The following is an 18,972-nucleotide window of genomic DNA, read 5'->3' on the forward strand; positions in this document are numbered from 1 at the left end:
GGGGACTCAGGCAGGACAGGACCTGGCTTTTCCTCTCCGGGTCCTCGCCTTGTTCCCAGGAAAGTCAGCTCTGCCTGGGGTGCTGCGGTGAATGGATCTGGGCAGGGCTGGGAACTTTGAACCGCTTCCAATTTGCCCCCGCCACCACCCTTGCTTCTTTTCTGCTCCTTCCCCCTCTTCCTCCGCCTGGGAGATCTGGATCAGATCCGGATCGACTCCGGTGAGCGCTAACCGGACTCAGAGCTCGCGCTTCCCCCTAGGGGCGGGGGGGAGCTCCGGGACCCGCAGACCCACGGGGAGCAGAGATGGGGCCGCTCGTGCAGAGTCACTTTCCTGCCCGGCCCCGGCCCTTCCCCCGGGCCCCCCCTCACCTGCAGGCTGCGGCTCGGGGCTGGGGCGGGCAGAGCCCGGGGCGGGCAGGGGGTTAGTGCCGGGCTCGCCCCGCACGGACCCCGCCGGGGAGCGGCAGCGGCTCAGCCCGGGCTCCCGGCGCACAATGGAGGCAGCACCTGACCCAGGAAATTCAATCCTTGGCGTCTGATCTGAGCAGAGAGAGACAAACACGGGCCTCCTCTCCCAGAGCCAAACCCAGAGCCCTCTGCTGGCAAAGCCAACGAAGCCGCTTTCCTGGGCCTCCCCCTTTCCCCTCCCCAGGAGAGACAAACAAACCCCTGGGGTCCCTCCCCACCGGCCCTTGCAGGGACTCTGGCTATTGAATCCCAAGCAGGGCTTCACTTGGGCCAAGGATTACCGGGGCTGAGCCCCGGCACCTCCAGGCCGGCATTTCAGAGCCCCGGCACCGCCGAGGCAGGCCAGCTCAGAGCCCCGGCACCGCCGGGCCAGGCAGCTCAGAGCCCCAGCACCTCCAGGCCGGGCAGCTCAGAGCCCCGGCACCTCCGGGCCTGGCAGTTCAGAGCCCCGGCACCTCCGGGCCTGGCAGCTCAGAGCCCGGGCACCTCCGGGCCTGGCAGTTCAGAGCCCCAGCACCTCCGGGCCTGGCAGCTCAGAGCCCCGGCACCTCCGGGCCTGGCAGTTCAGAGCCCAGGCACCTCCGGGCCTGGCAGCTCAGAGCCCCAGCACCTCCGGGCCTGGCAGCTCAGAGCCCCGGCACCTCCGGGCCTGGCAGCTCAGAGCCCGGGCACCTCCGGGCCTGGCAGCTCAGAGCCCCGGCACCTCCGGGCCTGGCAGCTCAGAGCCCCGGCACCTCCGGGCCTGGCAGCTCAGAGCCCCGGCACCTCCGGGCCGGCATTTCAGAGCCCCGGCACCGCTAGGCCGGCCAGCTCAGAGCCCCGGCACCTCCGGGCCTGGCAGCTCAGAGCCCCGGCACCTCCGGGCCTGGCAGTTCAGAGCCCAGGCACCTCCGGGCCTGGCACTTCAGGGCCCTGGTGCCTCTGGGATGGGCCGTTCAGAGCCCCGGCACCTCTTGTGGGTCGGTTGTGGTCCTTTTGCCTGGAATTGCTGACCCTGCAGTAACCCAAAGCCAATTAGTGCAAATAATTACTCATATCAGCCCTGAGTGTTAATACGGGTGTAGATCATGCCCTGTGGAGGGTTGCAACACCCACACATTTTGCACAGATTAAGGGTGTGGCTAGATTCTGCAGCACCTTCAGCCAGCAGGATTGGGGTAACCCAGCAGACAGGCTGTAGGCCAGAAACATGGGTCCCTGTTGCGGGGGAGGGGTGTTGTTTCTTACCTTCCCTCCAACCAGTGCCCTCTCTGGCCGGGGTCCTCAGCTCTTGTGTCAGGGAACCTCTGTCTTCTCAGTATGGGATGTCCTGGGGCACTGGGAGAGTCTCTTGCGGGAGTAGCAGGAATGTTACTCCTCCATATTTACCTCTCATAGCTGCAGCAGCCAGGGAGGCTCTGGGCTCTTGCAAACTGGCCAATGCAGGGAATCAGGAATTCACCCAGCAACCAAGCGTTCCTGGAGCCAGTGCAGAGGAACCGGTTCTTGACATGGGCTGTGGGGTGGGATTCCCTGGGCAGGTCCTTGTAATTAAAAGGGAGAGACAAGGAATCTGGCTGGGTTCTTCCTAGAACTGAGATGGGGAGGGTTCATCAGCTGTTGTCCTTTTTTTGAGGAGGGATATAGTTCCCTATATAAGACAAAGCCCCTTACGGTGACCAGATGTCCCGATTTTATAGGGACAGTCCCAATTTTTTGGTCTTTTTCTTATATAGGCTCCTATTACCCCCCACCCCCGTCCCGATTTTTCACACTTGCTGTCTGGTTGCCCTAAAGCCCCTAAGATCGGGACAGCTGGTCCCCTTGGCTGAGGATTCCCAGTAAATACTGCTGAAGCTGGGGAAGCCGCTGCCCTGCCTTGGGATGGCCATGAGCTTCCCTCTGGTCTCAAGGGCTAAATGGGGGCAGATCGGAGGGGGAGCGATGGGCAGAGTCTGCGTCAGGCTCAAACTGACTGCACAGGTGGGGCAAACAGCTGGAGGCAGGGGTAGGAGAGGGGGCAAAATCAGGGGCATGGGGTAGGAGTCAAGGTAGAGGCACCGCCAGGCAGTGGCAGAGGGGGGAAAACCCAGGTGAGGAGTGTCTTCAGTGCCCGCCCCTACCATTGGTTAAACTTTTGAATACCTTATTTTTATGGCCTCTGTAGCCCATTTCACAACTTCGATGCACATTTGCATGCTAGGATCTGTAAATCTGCATGCCCATCCCCTCACAAGCCTGGGACCCTAGCTAGTCTCCTACCCCTAAATCCAGCCCTGTATGGAAGAGGAGCCAGCTGCAGTGGCTGCAAAAATAGGGGGCAGAGGGGCTTTTTCTTCTCCTCCCTCAGGCTGGGACATCTCAGCGCCTTCTTCCCAGGGATGTTTTCAAAACAGCACCAGTGCAGCCTGTTGCCAGCTCTTATCTATCAGATATGATGAACAAAGCTGCTAAGAGAGACTTGATTCAGTGAAATATCTGACATCAACCTCCTCAAAAAAAATCGTAATTGTTGTACATATTTTTGGTGTTTGAAAGACTCATCAGCTGTGTCTGCATAAAACCTCAAACCAGATCACACATTTGTCTTATTTAGCGTTCTCTGATGGCTTGAGTTTCCCTGTAGGGTTGCCAAGTTTGGGTGGATGGATTCCTGGAGCTGTCATCGCATGCCGTAATCTTTAACTAAAGATTCCTCTTTAATTCCTGGTGACTCCAGGACAATCTTGGAGGGTTGGCCACCCTGTTGGACTCCTTTTCGTGTAAGCCACTGCAAATGGAGTATCATTATTTATTTTAAAATATTATTTGTATTACTCTCAGCACTTCATCATTCACCTTCGTTAACACGGTGCAGACAGATGTCGCCATGCTATTGAATATGTATCTTTTTAATAGCAACTAATCAATGAAACTCTGAATAGTTGGATGGATCACTTGATGATTCCCTGTTCTGATCATTCCCTTTGGGGCACCTGGCATTGGCCACAGTCGGAAGACAGGACACTGGGCTAGATAGACCTTTGGTCTGACCCAGTCAGATCGTTCTTACGTTGTTCAATTTTTGTATAACACAAGTTTATTCCTTGGGCTAAAAGTTACGAGATGGGCCACCATCACTTCTTCCTGCAGCTGTTTTGTGTATAGTCAGGTGCTAGCCTAGCTCATTCTCCCAAGAAGCAGTTACCTTGCCTGATACCAGAAGAAGATTCCCGTTCGTGGCTTGCCAGGCAGAGGTAGCTGCTTACCTGCCACGGGGACTTAGGCGCTGAGCTCTGTGCTGGGGGGATCTTAGCACACTCCCCTCTGGTTGACATCTTCCATGGGCTGGCTGAGGCGGGTCCCCGCCAGGCGTGCTGGCTTTTGTGGATTCCATTCTGGATTGCCTCTCTCTCCCCTGTGCACCTAACTCCGGCGCAGTGGCGTTCCCGAGACTTTCTACATGCCTGAAAGCTAAGCGTTGTGATCCTTGGCACCATGATGCCTCAGTCCCCTTGTGAATCCAGCTCCAGGGCTTTCCCTCCCCTGCTAAGAACGGGTGGGTTTTGTTTGTTAACCGCAGGATAACTAAGGTGTAGGCCAGTGGTTCTCAAAGTTTTCTACTGGTGACCCCCTGAGTGCAATACCCCCTTATAAATTAAAAACACTTGTTTATATATTTAACACCATTACAAATGCTGGAGGCAAAGCAGGGTTTAGGTTGGAGGCTGACAGCTTGCTACCCCTACCTTGTAATAACCTTGCGACCCCCTGAGGGGTCCCACCACCCAGTTTGAGAACCCCCAGTGTAGGCGCTACTCTAAAGTAAAAACACAGCAGCGGACAAGGCACTTTGATTGCAGCAAGGATGAAAAGGCCTGAGAAAACGTGTCTGAAATAAGATCAAAGGGCAACACGCTGACACACTTGTGCCAAAGTAAAGTCGTGCCAATGTTGTGTTGAAAACCTGTGCAATGTGTGTAATGGGGTGAGGGGCAGGGGGAAGTCTGTATAAGGAACAGTGGTAGATTTTCTTTAAAATGTATTCATGAGTAAGGCTAAGATTTTGTCACAGGCACTTTTAGTAAAAATCATGGGAAGGTCATGGGTCATGCCAAGTCCCGCCGCCCGGGGCTGAAGTTGCAGTCACCTAAAATCACAGAATCCATGACCAATTTGTAGCTGTATTAGTGAATATTTCAAATATGGTTTGCAACGCTTTACGCTATGGTTGGTGCTGTGTGCATTCCATGTGTGTGTCGCACGGAAACTCTCCGGCATAAGCTACATTGGAACGAGATTAAAAAAGAAAAAATACCTTCATACCAGGTTTTCTGTACAATAGCCCTGAGGGTTAACGCTGTAGAAGACTTTTTCCAGTTTACAAAAATATAGTAAAAGCGCTGTTGTCCGGCACTTTACCAAGCGGAAAACTCTGTAAACTGGCGTTTCTGATCTTCGTTGAAAGTCTGGTTTACACTGTAGTCTGGTTGCCGCAGCGCCGGCAGGCTCCCTACCCGGCTCTGTGTGGCACCCTGGAAGCTCCCATTTCCCTGCTGCGAGGCAGAGGAACAGCCATGGGGGCTTTGTGCACTGCCCTGCCCCAAGTGCTGGCTCTGCAGCTCCCATTGGCCGAGAACTGCGGGGGCGGCACCTGTGGGTGGAGGCTGTGTGCAGAGCCACGTAGCCACGGCTCTGCCTAGGAGCAGCAGGGACATGCTGCCACTTGTGGGGAGCCGCCCGAAATGAGCGCTGCCTGGATCTGGCACTCTGCACCCCCTCCCATGCCCCAGCCCCCTACCCTGAGCCCCCTCCCACACCCAAACTCCCTCCCAGAGCCCCACCCCCATCCTCTCCCACATCCCAACCCCCTGAGCCCCCTCCCATACCCAAACTCCCTTCTTAGTTAACCAGAATTTTTTACTTACCAGCACCCCCATTCCCCCAACATGCTGGATAACAAAGCTTTTATTGTACCTTTCTTTGTATCCCAATTTCTATTTGGGGAAACAACAGCTCACAAAGGCTCCCCCGCCAGCCTCCGCCTCCATTCCGGGCCATTTTTTCCACTCATTATTCAACCAAAGGACTCTAGGAGTCTGATAAACTGAATTCTACTTTATTGTTTTAAAGCAAGAAATAAAAGACACCCTGCCCAACACCCAGCCTGGCAAATTGCTGCCCCTGGCTCCTGCACGCACCAGAACAATGCACCATTTTGCAGCTGGTAGAAAACGGGAGAATGCGTGAGAGACCCTGGGATCCCGTCACAGCCACACATGCTTCAAGAGACCCAGTGAGCGCAGCTCAATCCGAGCTAGAGAACAAGGCGAATGTACAGAAGCAGCATCTCCAATCCCAGCTGAGGTTTTTATTTACCACGGGACATGCCTGGTGTGTGTGGGGCCAGCGTGGATGAGAGTCTCCGTTGCCCCCACGCAGGTGCTGTGGCAGATGGGGAGAGGGTGACCGGTGACCGACTCCATTGCCCTCTGCTTCGGTAATAGGGGTCAGCCTGGCTTCAGACCTGGTGGCTTCTTAGCCTCTTCCTCCCAGGAATCCGGGGATGCCCCCACCCCATACCCTCTGCATCCCTTCCCTTGGGGCATCATACATAGAAATCAGAGATGTCCTCACCTGACACTCATAGGACATTGCTTGGTTCTCAGGCTCCCCAGCTCTGTATATTCCAGCTTCCATGCTCTCCCTGTCCTGATGGTATTTCTCATCACTGCCGGGATCAGGCAGTAACATCCTTCCCCAGTTCAGTCTCTGCCTCTCGGGCTGCGACTTTCACTCCGCCCCTGTTCCCCCTCCTCAGCGTTCGTGCCCATGGTTACTCATAACGACCATTGCTCAAACCACACTAAAAACTCACACCAAAAGGGTGTGGAAACAGACTAAAAGAAAGGAAAATCGCTCGCTTCTCATGCAGTCCCCAGTGCATCGACATGACGTCCCGTCAGGCTAAACGAAGCACGACATGTGTGACCAAATGGCCTTCAAGGACATAAACAATACCTGACACGGAGGGCGGGCAGTAAAACTATTTCAGGTTCATACACACTGACATCGCAGAGTATGTTCGATGTGATGCAGAGAAAAACAGATGTACCTGTGTTCTCTGCTGAACTACCTATTCCCGCTTCCCCCGGAGACCTCTTCTTATTTAGCCCTATTATTTACAAAAGGTTTGCACCCTCATAATGAAAATCAAAATAAGACCACAAGGATGGCCACACTAGATCAGACCAAAGGTCCACCTAGCCCAGGATCCTGTCTTCCAATAGTGGCCAATGCCAGGGGCTCCAGAGAGAATGAACAGAACAGGGAATCATCAAGTGATCCATCCCGTCGCCCATTCCCAGCTTCTGAGAAACAGGGGCTAGGGACACCATCCCTGCCCATCCTGGCTAATAGCGATTGATGGATCTATCCTCCACGAACTTATCAAGTTCTTTTTTGAACCTGTTATAGTCTTGGCCTTCACAACATCCTCTGGCAAGGAGTTCCACAGGTTGATAATGCATTGTGTGAAGAAATATTCCTTTTGTTTGTTGTAAACCTGCTGCCTATTAATTCCATTTGGTGACCCCTAGTTCTTGTGTTATGCCAAGGAGTAAATAACACGTCCTTATTTGCTTTCTCCACACCAGTCATGATTTCATAGACCTCAATCATACCCGCCCTTAGTTGTCTCTTTTCCAAGCTGAAAAGTCCCAGTCTTATTAAACTCTCCTCATACGGAAGCCATTCTGTACTCCTAATCATTTTTGGTGCCCTTTTCTGAATCTTTTCCAATTCCAATATATCTTTTTTGAGATGGGGCAACAACATTTGCATGCAGTATTCAAGATGTGGGTGTACCATGGATTTATATAGAGGTGATATGATATTTTCTGTTTTATTATCTATCCCTTTCTTAATGATTCCCAACATTCTGTTTGCTTTTTTGACTGTCGCTGCACAGAGAATTATCCACAATGACTCCAAGATCTTTCCTGAGTGTAAACAGCTCATTTAGACCCCATCATTTTATATGTATAATTGAGATTACGTTTTCCAACGTGCATTAATTTGCATTATTCAAAACCTTATAAAAAAACAACCTTCCCATCTGCAAACAGGCTGAGATTGGCAGGAAAATGCCCGGAAGCTGCTTTATCAATGAAGTGGGGTTTAAACTCAGAAGGCTCACACTGGATTTGGGATACACTGGTATCATGACAATTTCAGCTCCAACCCTGGTGAGTCTGACATAGGATCACAGCGTCTCAAAGAGCAATTCCTAACCCTGGGTACCTGAGAGCAGTGCGGCATGTGACACTTTGAGAGGAGGAAGGGTAGAATGGGGGAAATAAACTCTCCATGGCTTGGACAGATGCTGCTGTCATGAGGGGAGACCACCAGGGTGACGGGCAAAGGAGGGGAATCACTGTAACTCACCCCCTTGCCTCCAAGTAACATGGAGGCTTCTCCACCATGTTTTTCTCTCCCCTGATCCAGCTCTTTGAGAATCGTCTCTTTCGTTCTATAAACAGAGCCGGCAGCTTCTCCAGCACAACCTACGGCACAGTGAGAAGATCTGGGAATGAGACAATCTGTCGGCACTGGGTCGGATTCATCTTTTTTGGGCCCCGGCACCCAGACTGTGGCCCTGCCTCCCGCTCCTCCCCGAGGCCCGGCCCCCACCTGGTCTCTTCTCCACCTGAGGCCCCGGCCCCACCCCCATCTGGCCTCTTCCCCCTGAGCCCTGCCCACGCTCTGCCCCAAGGCCCTGCCCCCGTTCAGTCTCTTTGCCCTGAGGCTCCACCCTTGCTTGGCCTCTTCTCTCCCCCACTCCCCCCGAAGTCCACCGATCTCCACCCCGAGGCCCCGCCCCCACTTGGCCTCTCTGCCCTGAGGCCCCGCCCACCACTCACACGGAGGGACGGGGTGGAGAACAGCAAGCAGGTTGGTGCCATTGTAAACCCAACACTGGTCCCAAAGGAAGAACTCAGCGACTCTGACAATCACTCTGCTAACAGTGGGGACTATTGCGAACGAGATACTCAGAGTCGGTCGAGACAAGTAAATGCGTTGGAGGTTTGGTCCGGGTCAGGAGAAATGTGCTACCTATGCCTAATTCCTAGTCGAGCGGAACAGCCAATGGGGCTGGCTTTGAGAGGAGATTCCTAGGGCTTTAGGCTTTTGCAGGCGTCCTACACTGGGATGTTACGGAAACCAGTGCCTCTCAGAAGGGTAATGATATGGGGCAGCACCTTTCTAACCGCAACCCTTCTCCCATGATCCCCAAATTTCTCTCCTGGGTGGAGTGTCTGATGTCCAAATGGCGTTAGCTCTGCTTGGGACTTTTCCCATGGTAACGACCTTTAAGAGGTCTCTTCCCTGGGTGCATTTGCTGATGCCTGGCGCAAACTAACCCAGGCTGACACTTCTGCCACCCTCAAGGTTTGGCTCCCATGTGGATTCTCTGGTGCACAATGAGTTGGGAGCTCTGGCTGAAGCTTTTCCCGCAGTGAAGGCAATAATAGGGCTTCTCTCCCGTGTGGATTCCCTGATGTCTAATGAGGCTGGAGCTCAGGTTGAAACCTTTCCCACAGTCCGAGCATTTGTAGGGTTTCTCCCCCCTGTGCAGTCGCTGATGGGTAATGAGCTGTGAGCTCTGAATGAAGCTTTTCCCACATTCTAGGCAGTTGTAGGGTTTCTCTCCTGTGTGGATTCTCTGATGCGCAATCAGGTTGGAGCTCTGCCTGAAGCTTTTCCCACAGTGCCGGCATTTACAGGGCCTCTCCCCTGTGTGCAGTCTCTGATGCACCACAAAGTTGGAGTTCCGATTGAAAGTCTTCCCACAGTCCAGGCATTTGTAGGGTTCCTCGCCCGTGTGGATTCTGTGATGCACAATAAGCTCTGAGGTCCGACTGAACCTTTCCCCACAGTCGGGGCATTTATAGGGTCTTTCTCCTGTGTGGATTCTCTGATGGGCAACAAGAACGGAGCTTTGTATGAAACTTTTCCCGCACTCAAGGCATCTGTAGGGCCTTTCGCCCGTGTGGATTCTGTGATGGGCAATGAGGTGCGAGTTGTCACTAAAACTTTTCCCACATTCCAGGCACTTATAGGGTCTTTCTCCCGTGTGGGTTCGCTGATGTCTAATGAGAAGCGAGCTCTGACTAAAGCTTTTCCCGCAGTCGAGGCATTTATAGGATTTCTCCCCTGTGTGGGTTCTCTGATGTCTAATAAGATACGAGCGCCAATGAAAGCTTTTCCCGCACTCCGTGCACGTGTTGTCTCTCTCTCCGGCGTGGATTCTCGGCCGGGCTGCGGTTTCCTTGAGATCACTGCATCCTCCTGCACAGTGAATGGATTGAGCCACATTCTCCCCTGGCTGGTTTCCCAGCTGCCTCTCTGACCCGCATTGACTTCCGGAGCCCTTTGCGTGACTCTGGAGAAAGTTCCTTTCCGATGTCGCCGATAACACTCCGTGTGGTTTTGCTTGCCCAAGGCCTTCCTGCCGTGGCTTCTCCTCCCCGTTCTCACTCACCATCTTGCCAGCTTCTGGGACAGAGAGAGAATCCGGATGCGAGTCGTTCCCTGTGCCAGGCGAAAGGGGAACTGCAAAGAGAGGGAACACGGCAGGATAACTGCTGGGGAAATTGAGATAGGTAAAATTTCTAACCCTTCTGTCGTTTTAACTTCTCTGAAGTGGGTCCCCGGTGCTCCATGAGCCATTACAACTGGGATATTCTGCCTCATCTGTTACCTGTCAGCTCTGTGTTCTTGGGGAGCCAGGGGGCAGGATCCAGCCTGTCTGACTCACCCCACCCCCCTTCCCCAGCCTCTGCTTAAACCAAAGCCAGTCAGAAGAAAGACTTACAAAAAGCAATGAAAAGGCCGTGGAAGACACACCTAACCCACTCCTGCCCCCGCCCGGACAAGGGTGACAGGATTAAGGCAACTCCCCTAGCCTCATTTGCATCGAAGATGGGACAGGGAGGCATCTCCATTAGCATACAGACTGGAGACCAGAGATTCCAAGGCAAGAACCACATTGAACTCTAGGACCAGAAAAGCAGGGAAGCACTGCATGATGGGGGATTTCTGCTCCAGATGTTAATGAACCCAGGCCTGCATACAGCCAACTTTGTAGTTGTCAGACCAATTCTAGTAATAAATCCTTTATTGGTATCCAGGGCCGCCGTGGGGGTGAGGGCAAGAGGGGCAGTTTGCCCCAGCCCCAGGCCTGCAGGGTCCCCCACGAGAGTTTTTCGGGGCCCCTGGAGCGGGGTCCTTCACTCACTCCTGGGGTCCGGAAAACTCTCGTGGGGCCCAGACCCCCGAAGCTTCTTCCACTCTGGGTCATCATCGGCAATTTGGCGGCGGGGGGTCCTTCCGCTCTGGAACCAGCCACCGAAGTGCCCTGAAGACCCACAGCAGGTGGTCCTTCCGGCACTTCAGCGGCGGGTCCTGGGGCGGGTCCCGGGGCGGATCTCCGGTGGCAATTCAGCGGTAGGGGGTCCTTCCGCCCCAGGACCCGCCGCCGAAGTGCCAGGTCTTCAGCAGCAATTCCCCACCAACGAAGACCCCAGGCCCCCCGAATCCTCTGGGCGGCCCTGTTGGTATCCAAAATATTGAAGCTGCCTAATTGCATTGTGAGCTTCCTGGAAGGAACACCGCCCATAGCCAGGAATGAGCAGTTCCTGTTGTCTAGCCTGAACAAAACAACTTTGGTACACACTGCATCGTGGGATATCCTGCAGACAGTAGATGCCGTCAGGGAACTCAGAGCGCAGAAGAAGAGGAATGTCCAAGCGATCTTCTCTGAGACCCTTCCTGGCCCATGGGAAAAGGAAGACAGAAGGCAATAGATTCTGGAAGTGAATCACTGGCTCGATAAAGGGCATAAGTTGGAAAGTTTGAGGGTTTGGGGACACTGGTCCACCTTTTCTGTGAAGAGAGGGCTGTATCATTTGGAAGGCCTCTACTTCAGTAGAAGAGGGACCAATCTTCTCAGGGACTGATTGCCTGTGGTAATTAGGAGGGCGTTTACTAACAAAAGGGCAGGGTAAAAAGAGGAACATTCAGAGCACTCAGCACAAAAGCAAAATGGTGGGAACAAAATTAATCAAGGATGCAAAGGACACAAAGAGAAGAAATTCTTGAACTGCCAATATTAAGAACCTGGGGAAGAAACAAGAGGAACTGGAATGACTCATTTCCGAGCATAAATCTGTTCTCGCTGATATTACAGATCCCTGGTGGGATGATTCCCATGACTGGAAGGTTAAAATAAATGGTTATAACCTATCTAGGAAGGACAGAGTGGGCAAAAGTGGGGAGCCAGTGGCATCACTGATGACTTGGAAGAAAATGATCTTCAGTGGTTATGGATCAATGTCCTAACAGATAAAGCACAAGATGGGGTATTAGTTGGTATCTGATTCAGACCCTCAAATTTCACTAGGGAATAGGATGATCGGCTCCTTAAGAACCTATCTATAAAGGGTAGGGGGAAAAAGCTGTGTGATCATGGGGGACTTCAGTTTGAGTGATATACACTGGAGGTCTCATGCCACCAGTGCTAAAACGTCCTTGAAATCCCTAAACATTATAGATGGCAGTTACCCACTCAAACAATCACTGGTAACTTAGGTACCAGGGATCATGACTTGATCACATTTATACACTTGGTCCAGTTTTGCAAATCTGAAGACAATAATGAGCCAGTTCAGCTCAGAGGAAGAATTTAAGCAGAAAAAATTGAATGACAATTGGGAATTGTTTAAGAACTTGATGCTCAAAAAGCTATGGCCCACAATCCAGGAAGGAGGATCTATTGGTTAAAAAAATGAACTGGCTTAGAGAGGAAGTGAATGCAGCTATAAAAATTTAAATATATAAGATATATTAAAAATGGTAGAAAGGAAAAGTTAATAGTAACTAATATAAATCAGATGCTAGACATTGTAGAAAACTGATAAGGAAAGCAAAGAGAAAAAAGACAAACTCTATGGCTAGCGGAGTGAAGGACAATAAGAAGTTTTTTAAGTCCATTAGGAACAAAAAGAATCCTAACAATGGTAATGCAAGAGGGAAATGGTAGAATTTTCTACAATAATGCAGATGAGGCAGAAGTGTTCAACAAATATTTCTGTCCCATCCTTGGGGAGGAAACAGATAATGTAGTCTATTATATAATGATACTCTTTCCATTTCAGGAGTACCTCAGGAGGCTGTTCAACAGCAGCTACTAAAGTTACACATTTTTAAATCTGCAGGACCAGATAACTTGCACCCAAGAGTTAAAAGAACTGGCTGAGGCGCTCACTGGATCATTAATGTTGATTTTCAATAAGTCTTGGAAAACCAAGGAATTTCCAGAAGACTGGAAGAAAGCTAATCTTGTGCCAACATTTAAAAAGAGTAAATGGGATGACTGGGCAACATAAGGGAGCAGCTGATACAGTACTTGATTAATAAAGAATCGAAGGAGGGTAACATAATTAATGCCAATCAACATGTATTTATGGAAAATAGATCCTGTCCAACAACCTTGATATCTTTCTTTGATGAGATTACATATTTGGTTGAAAAGAGGGTTGCCCATTTTGGTTGGACGTATTCCTGGAGGTTTCATCACACGATATAATCTTTAATTAAAGATTAATCTTTAATTCCTGGAGACTCCAGGACAATCCTGGAAGGTTGGCAACCCTAGTTGAAAAGGTCCTAGTGTTGATGTAATTATACTTAGACTTCTGTAAGGCACGTGACTTGCTACCACGTGACATTTTGATTAAAAAACTAGAACGATATAAAATTAACAGGGCCCACATGAATGGTTTTAAAGCTGGCTAACTGGTGGGTCTCAACACTTTAAACAGGGAATCGCCATCGAGTGAGTGTGTTTCCTGCCAGTTCTTGCCCTTACGCTATTTAACATTTTTATTAACGACCTGGAAGAAAACATAAAATCATCACTAATGAAGTTTGCCAATGACACAAAAACTGGGGGAGTGGTAAATAACGAAGAGAACAGGTCACTGACGCCGAGCGATTGGGACCACTTGGTGAACTGGGCGCCAAGCCAACAACAGATTATTCAACGTGGCTAAATGTAAATGTCCACATCTAGGAACAGAGAACATTGGCCGTACTTACAGGCTGGGGGGCTCACTACGAGGAGGCAGTAATTCTGACATAGATTTGGGTGTCATGGTGGATAATCAGCTAAACATGAGCGCCCAGCACGATGCAGTGACTAAAAGGACAACTGAGATGCTTGGAGGCATAAACAGGGGAATCTCGGGTAGGAGCAGAGAGGTTGTTATTTTACCTCTGAATTTACCACAGTGCGACCTCGGCTAGAATACTGCGTCCAGTTCTGGTGTCCAAGAAGAATACGGACAATATGGAGCATGTTCAGAGAAGAGCCATAAGAACGATCCAAGGATTTGAAAAAAGGCACAGTATTTTAACGGTGAAGGGAATTAACCACTGCAACAACTTACCAAGGGTGATGCAGGTTCTCCTTAACGGGACATTTTTAAATCAAGCCAGGTTGTTGTCCTGAAAGCTCTGTTCTAATTCAAACAGTAAGTGACTCAGGAAAGTCTCATGGCCCAGGGGCGTCAGAACGGGGGATGCGAGAGAAGGGACCATGCCTGTCCACTTTTCTCCAAGGGCCAGGCCCCCACCCCTCCTTTTCCCCCCAAGGCCCTGCTTCCAGCCAGGCCAGAAGCTGGAGCCCAGCCCAGGTAACAGCGGCCCTGGGAGCCTGGGCAGCTGTGGGAAGGTCTGGATCCTCCACCTGCCCGGGGCAGGAGGGCCCTAAGAACAACCCCCAACCCATGTCCCTGCCCCCAGGCCTGCTGCCCAGGGCAGATGGTGGGTCTGTGGGTCACAGCTGCCCAGGCGGATCCTACCATGGCCTGGCTGTGGCTGTTTGGCCCCTAAGGCCCCACCCTCAGCCAGAAGCTGGAGCCGGATCGGGGTAAGAGCCATGCAGGCAGCTGTGCGGAGCCACGGACCCTCCAATGGGCAGGGAGTCTGGGGAGGCAGGGAAGCGGGTCGGGGATGGGGCAGGGCCAGCTTCCGACTTGGCTGGGAGGTGTGACTTCGGGGGGAAGAAGAAGGGGAAGGGTGGGGCATGAAGGGAGCGGGGCCTTGTGGTCCTCCCACTTTTAGGCAGAATCTGTTACCCCTGCTATGGATTATATGTAGCTGGATATCAGACAAGTTGATCACAGAAGTCCCTTCTGACTTTATAAGCTATGCATCTAGGAAATGAAAGATTCCTGCTTAGAGTCAGCCCCTGTTGCAAAGTTTCACCTTGGCCTGGAGCCCAAGTAGCCAGAGACACATGGCTGGAAGCTTCTGCAGAGCCAGCTCCCGCTGCCGAATTTCGGCACCAAAGAGTTTAAGGATTCTAAGAGAGCCGGTCGAGTCTCTGAACAGCTCCAACCTGCTGTGGTGACAGTGAGAAAGTCAAGTCAGAGGGGAGTGAAATCAGATGAGATCAGGGTGTCCCATCCATTGGTAGAGCCTTTGTCACAAAGCACATTGATTGTAACATGACCCTGTGATGCGCTGGGGGGACATGGGATCTGAATGGATGGGAACATGGTCACTAAACCCCTGGGGAAAAGCAGATGGCTGATGAGGGGTGGGGGGGTGTGGATGAAAATCTCTCTCTCTGAATCTGGGATGATGGGACCCAGTCCCCTGAAATTTAATGGATCAGGGAAGAACTTGAGAAGGTGAACTGGCCACATCACAGACCTCCCCACCGCCGCTTCTAATAACCGAGGGGACGGGAATCCCTTACCTCGTGAGGTCACCATCACATAGTTCTCCTGCATGATGTCCCTGTAGAGGGCTCTTTGAGTGGGGTCCAGCAGAGCCCCCTGCCCCTGGGTGAAATACACAGCCACCTCCTCGAAGCTCACCGGCACCTGGGACAACAAGAGTTCCCCACTTAGCGCCTGCTGCCCCAACCACAATCCTGCTAGTCATGGGGGAGGAGATAGGATAAAATGGAAGCTTGGGGGGCGGGGGGCACCAAGTAGCAGAATCCCACCCTCACCCTGCTCAGAGCTGCCGGGAAGCTTCAGGGTGGGGAGAAGAGAGAGCTCCTTGTCCCTCCCAGCCGAAGGAGGGGGGCAGGGGCCTTCCTGGTTGTCACAGGCCTACTAGCCAGAGCCTGGTACAGGAGATGGAGCCCCTCAGCAGGGTCCATGGACAGGAATCACGACCGCCTCCCCAGCAAATTTGAGGGCCCTGGAAAAGCCTTCCCCCACTGCAGCCCCGAGGCTGGAAGAGCTTCTCCGGTCTCAGCGCCACAGTGGGGGGATAGGGTGACCAGATGTCCCAATTTTATAGGGACAGTCCTGATTTTTGGGTCTATTTCTTATATAGGCTCCTATTACCCCTCCACCCTCTGTCCCGATTTTTCACATTTGCTGTCTGGTCACCCTAGCGGGGGGAGGGGCTAAAGAGCGAGCAGGGAGGCGGGACCACGGGGAAGGGGCAGAACAGGATGGGGCTGTGGGCGGGGCTGCAGGTGGAAGGGTGGGGCAGGGCCACGGTTCTGGCACCGCCCCCCCCCGCTCCAATGCTCTGGACCAGCATACCCAGGAGACCTTAATCGGCCTCTGGTGATTGTGGTGTGAAAAAATGGGACTCTGGACTTTAATGATGCCTCGACCAAGAAATCTGGACCTTGACCAAAAATATCTATGTAGAATTGGCTCCGCCAGGCTGGGAAAACTCGGGGTCACTTTATCCCAGCGCCAACCCGGCCCCTTCCACCAGGACTAACCCCCCGCCCCCAGTAACAGAATCTCTAAGCCCAATGCTAGAAAAGGGGGACACAGTCCCCACGGGCAGTGGGTCCCAGGGGCGCAGGAATAATCTGTACAGTGGGGGGCTGCAAACCCTGGATATGATGGGAACCCCTTCAAGCCGGGGAGGGGGCGGCGGCAGCACCCCTAGTCCCAGCCCCCAGGGCAGAGTCACTTTCCTGCCCAGCTCCAGTCCTTTCCCCCAGGTCTCCCCATCACCTGCAGGCACCGGAGAAAGTCCCCACCCGGGCTGGGCACAGGGGGGACCAGGTCAGCAGCAGCTGCTGGGGGGTGCAAGCTCCTAGATCACAATGGAGGAGGCAGCAACCCGGCGCATAGGGCTGACCCAGGAAGCTCAATAGTATTAAAGGGAGAGAGACAGAAAGCGGGGCCCTCCCATCCCCACAGCCAGGGCCCTCTGGTGGCAGCTGGGAGCGAATAAAGCAGAGGCAGAGCCCTAGGCAGGCTTGAAAACATTGTACTTCAAACAAAAGGCCTGTTTTCTTAGCACCCTCTCCCCACCCCTCCGCCTAGGGTGACCAGAGCTCCCGATTTTATAGGGACTGTCCCAATATTTGGGGCTTTTTCGTATATAGGCTCCTATTACCCCCCCCCCGTCCCGATTTTTCACCCTTTCTGTCTGGTCCCCCTACCTCCGCCCAATATCATCCTCAATACTCACCTGCGTTCTCCAGGGGTCTTTCCTGCTGTGGGCAGAGGCAGATTAAGGTTTCCCCGGGGCCCCTCCCCACCCTTCCGCCTGTGCCCCTGCCCGCATTGCAGGCCCCCCACCCACTGCCGCCCCGCAACCTGTTGGCTTCTTTCTGCCCCCCACAGCTGCAGCCCCAAGACCAGAGAAGCTCTGTCCCTCCCCCCCACACACACACACACATCAGGGCCTGGGGGCCACAGCAGGGAGTGAGAACTCCCCCAGCCTGAGGCCATGGCAGGGAGCCAGAGCTTCTCCAGTCCCAGGGCCGGAGCTGGAGTCCGGGTACTGGGGCATCCCCCACCACCTCACACTTTTGCCAAGGCCCGGGGTCACGGCACTGGGTCTTTGCCCACCCAAGCCTCCCGGTGCTTCTGCTGGGCCCCTGGACACCCTGCCCACCCCACAGCTTCTGCAAGAGCACTGGGCTTCCCCTGCCCTGCAGTGGATTTCTGCTGGAGTGCCCATTTTTCTGGGCCCCCCAGTTGGCCGGGGCCCCTGGCACAGGCCCCATGGGCCCACTGGATAATCCACCACTGACTGTGGGTTTTTCACACTCCTGAGCGATGTAGTTATCCTGATCTAGGACTGCAGTTTATCTATTTGTGCAAAAATCTGGATTTGAAGCCTTTTTAAAATTTTCAGCCATTTAAACTGTCACAGTGGTGGGAAATTATGGGTCGGGGGGCGGGGGATGTCAAACAATGATTATTTAACATCAGTAGACGCAGAGTTTCCAGCCAGTCAAGCTGTATAAATGTTAAAACACAAATGGTCAACCACAAAGCCTTCATAGTCAGGAGCCTTAAAGCAAACTCAGAGGTTCTCAAGCAGAATTTTTCTTATTTTGCCTGTCCGTAAATTTCGATGCTTAGCAAAGGAAATATTTTTTCCTCGGGTTCTGCATGCGGCGATTCAATGTTTACCCATAAAAATCAAATCCTTCCAAGGCTGCCCACGTGGACAAGGGCGGTAGCCAGAAGGCTGGGGCAGTACGGAGCTGGACTGCCTCTGGGCCCCCAACCTTTATGAGGGGGCAGGCAGCCCAAGGGGGCCTGGGGCTCAGAGCAATAGTAGGAGGGGCTGGAGCTTGAGTGCGGGTGGCTGTGGGGAGGTGAAGGGCTGGGTCTGGTCTGGAGGCCTGCGTGTCCCAGGTTTTTGTAGCCCGAGCTACAGCGCACATGAATACGCCTCCCCGGGCTGCTCAGATGGAGATGCCACTTACCCCTAAGATAGGGGACCTGCTGTTAGCATGAATGTCCGTCCCGAACTGGGTGAAGGACAGTCCTGAAATGCAGAGTTCAAGTCCTGGTCCTGGGCTGAATGACTCTGGGACAGCATTTGTCCCGGCTTCCTTGCAGCTCTGCTCCCCGCTCAAGGCTCAGGGATGGTGCCGGCCAGTTCCCTGTGGGCCTTAGCCCCCCCCCACCACAAGGCCCTGCTCCTCCTCTGTCCACATCCCCACCCCCAGGCCACACTTAGGGTGACCAGATGTCCCAATTTTATAGGGACAATCCCGATGTTTGGGTATTTTTCGTGTATAGGCTCCTATTGCCACCCAACGCCTGTCCTGATTTTTCACACTTGCTGTCTGGTCACCCTAGCCCCACTCCCTCGCCAAGCCGGAGAGCTGGGCTGTAGTAAGAGCCGCCCAGGAAGCCTGGGCTGCTGTGGGGAGCGCCAGACCCTCCGCCTGCCCTGGGCAGCTCACCCCGGGGGGCAGGGAAATGGTCCAGGGGCTAATCTCGAGCAACCCAGCCCCTCGCCCAGGGTAGGTGGAAGGGCCAGGGCCGGCGGGCTAGCCTCCCCAAAGGTGGTCACCCGTTGCCCTGTTTGAAACTGTTGTGATGGGGAGGCAGGGGGTGACGGGGGGAAGAATGGAAGAGATAAAACAAATGGGGACTTGAGGTCCTAGAATGACAGAGAGTGGCCACAAGGTGGCAGCAGGACCTAAGGATTAGGAAATTGAAGGTTTCATATGGACTGACTCAGT

The 18,972-nt window shown here is 53.1% G+C and overlaps 1 pseudogene; it reads right to left on the minus strand.

Moving 5' to 3' along the window:
* LOC115640913 overlaps positions 1-18,972 on the minus strand; it is a 41,427-nt pseudogene that overhangs the window by 4,266 nt on the left and 18,189 nt on the right.

This window comes from Gopherus evgoodei, unplaced genomic scaffold (genome assembly GCF_007399415.2).
Source record: "Gopherus evgoodei ecotype Sinaloan lineage unplaced genomic scaffold, rGopEvg1_v1.p scaffold_32_arrow_ctg1, whole genome shotgun sequence".
Lineage (NCBI taxonomy): Eukaryota > Metazoa > Chordata > Testudines > Testudinidae > Gopherus > Gopherus evgoodei.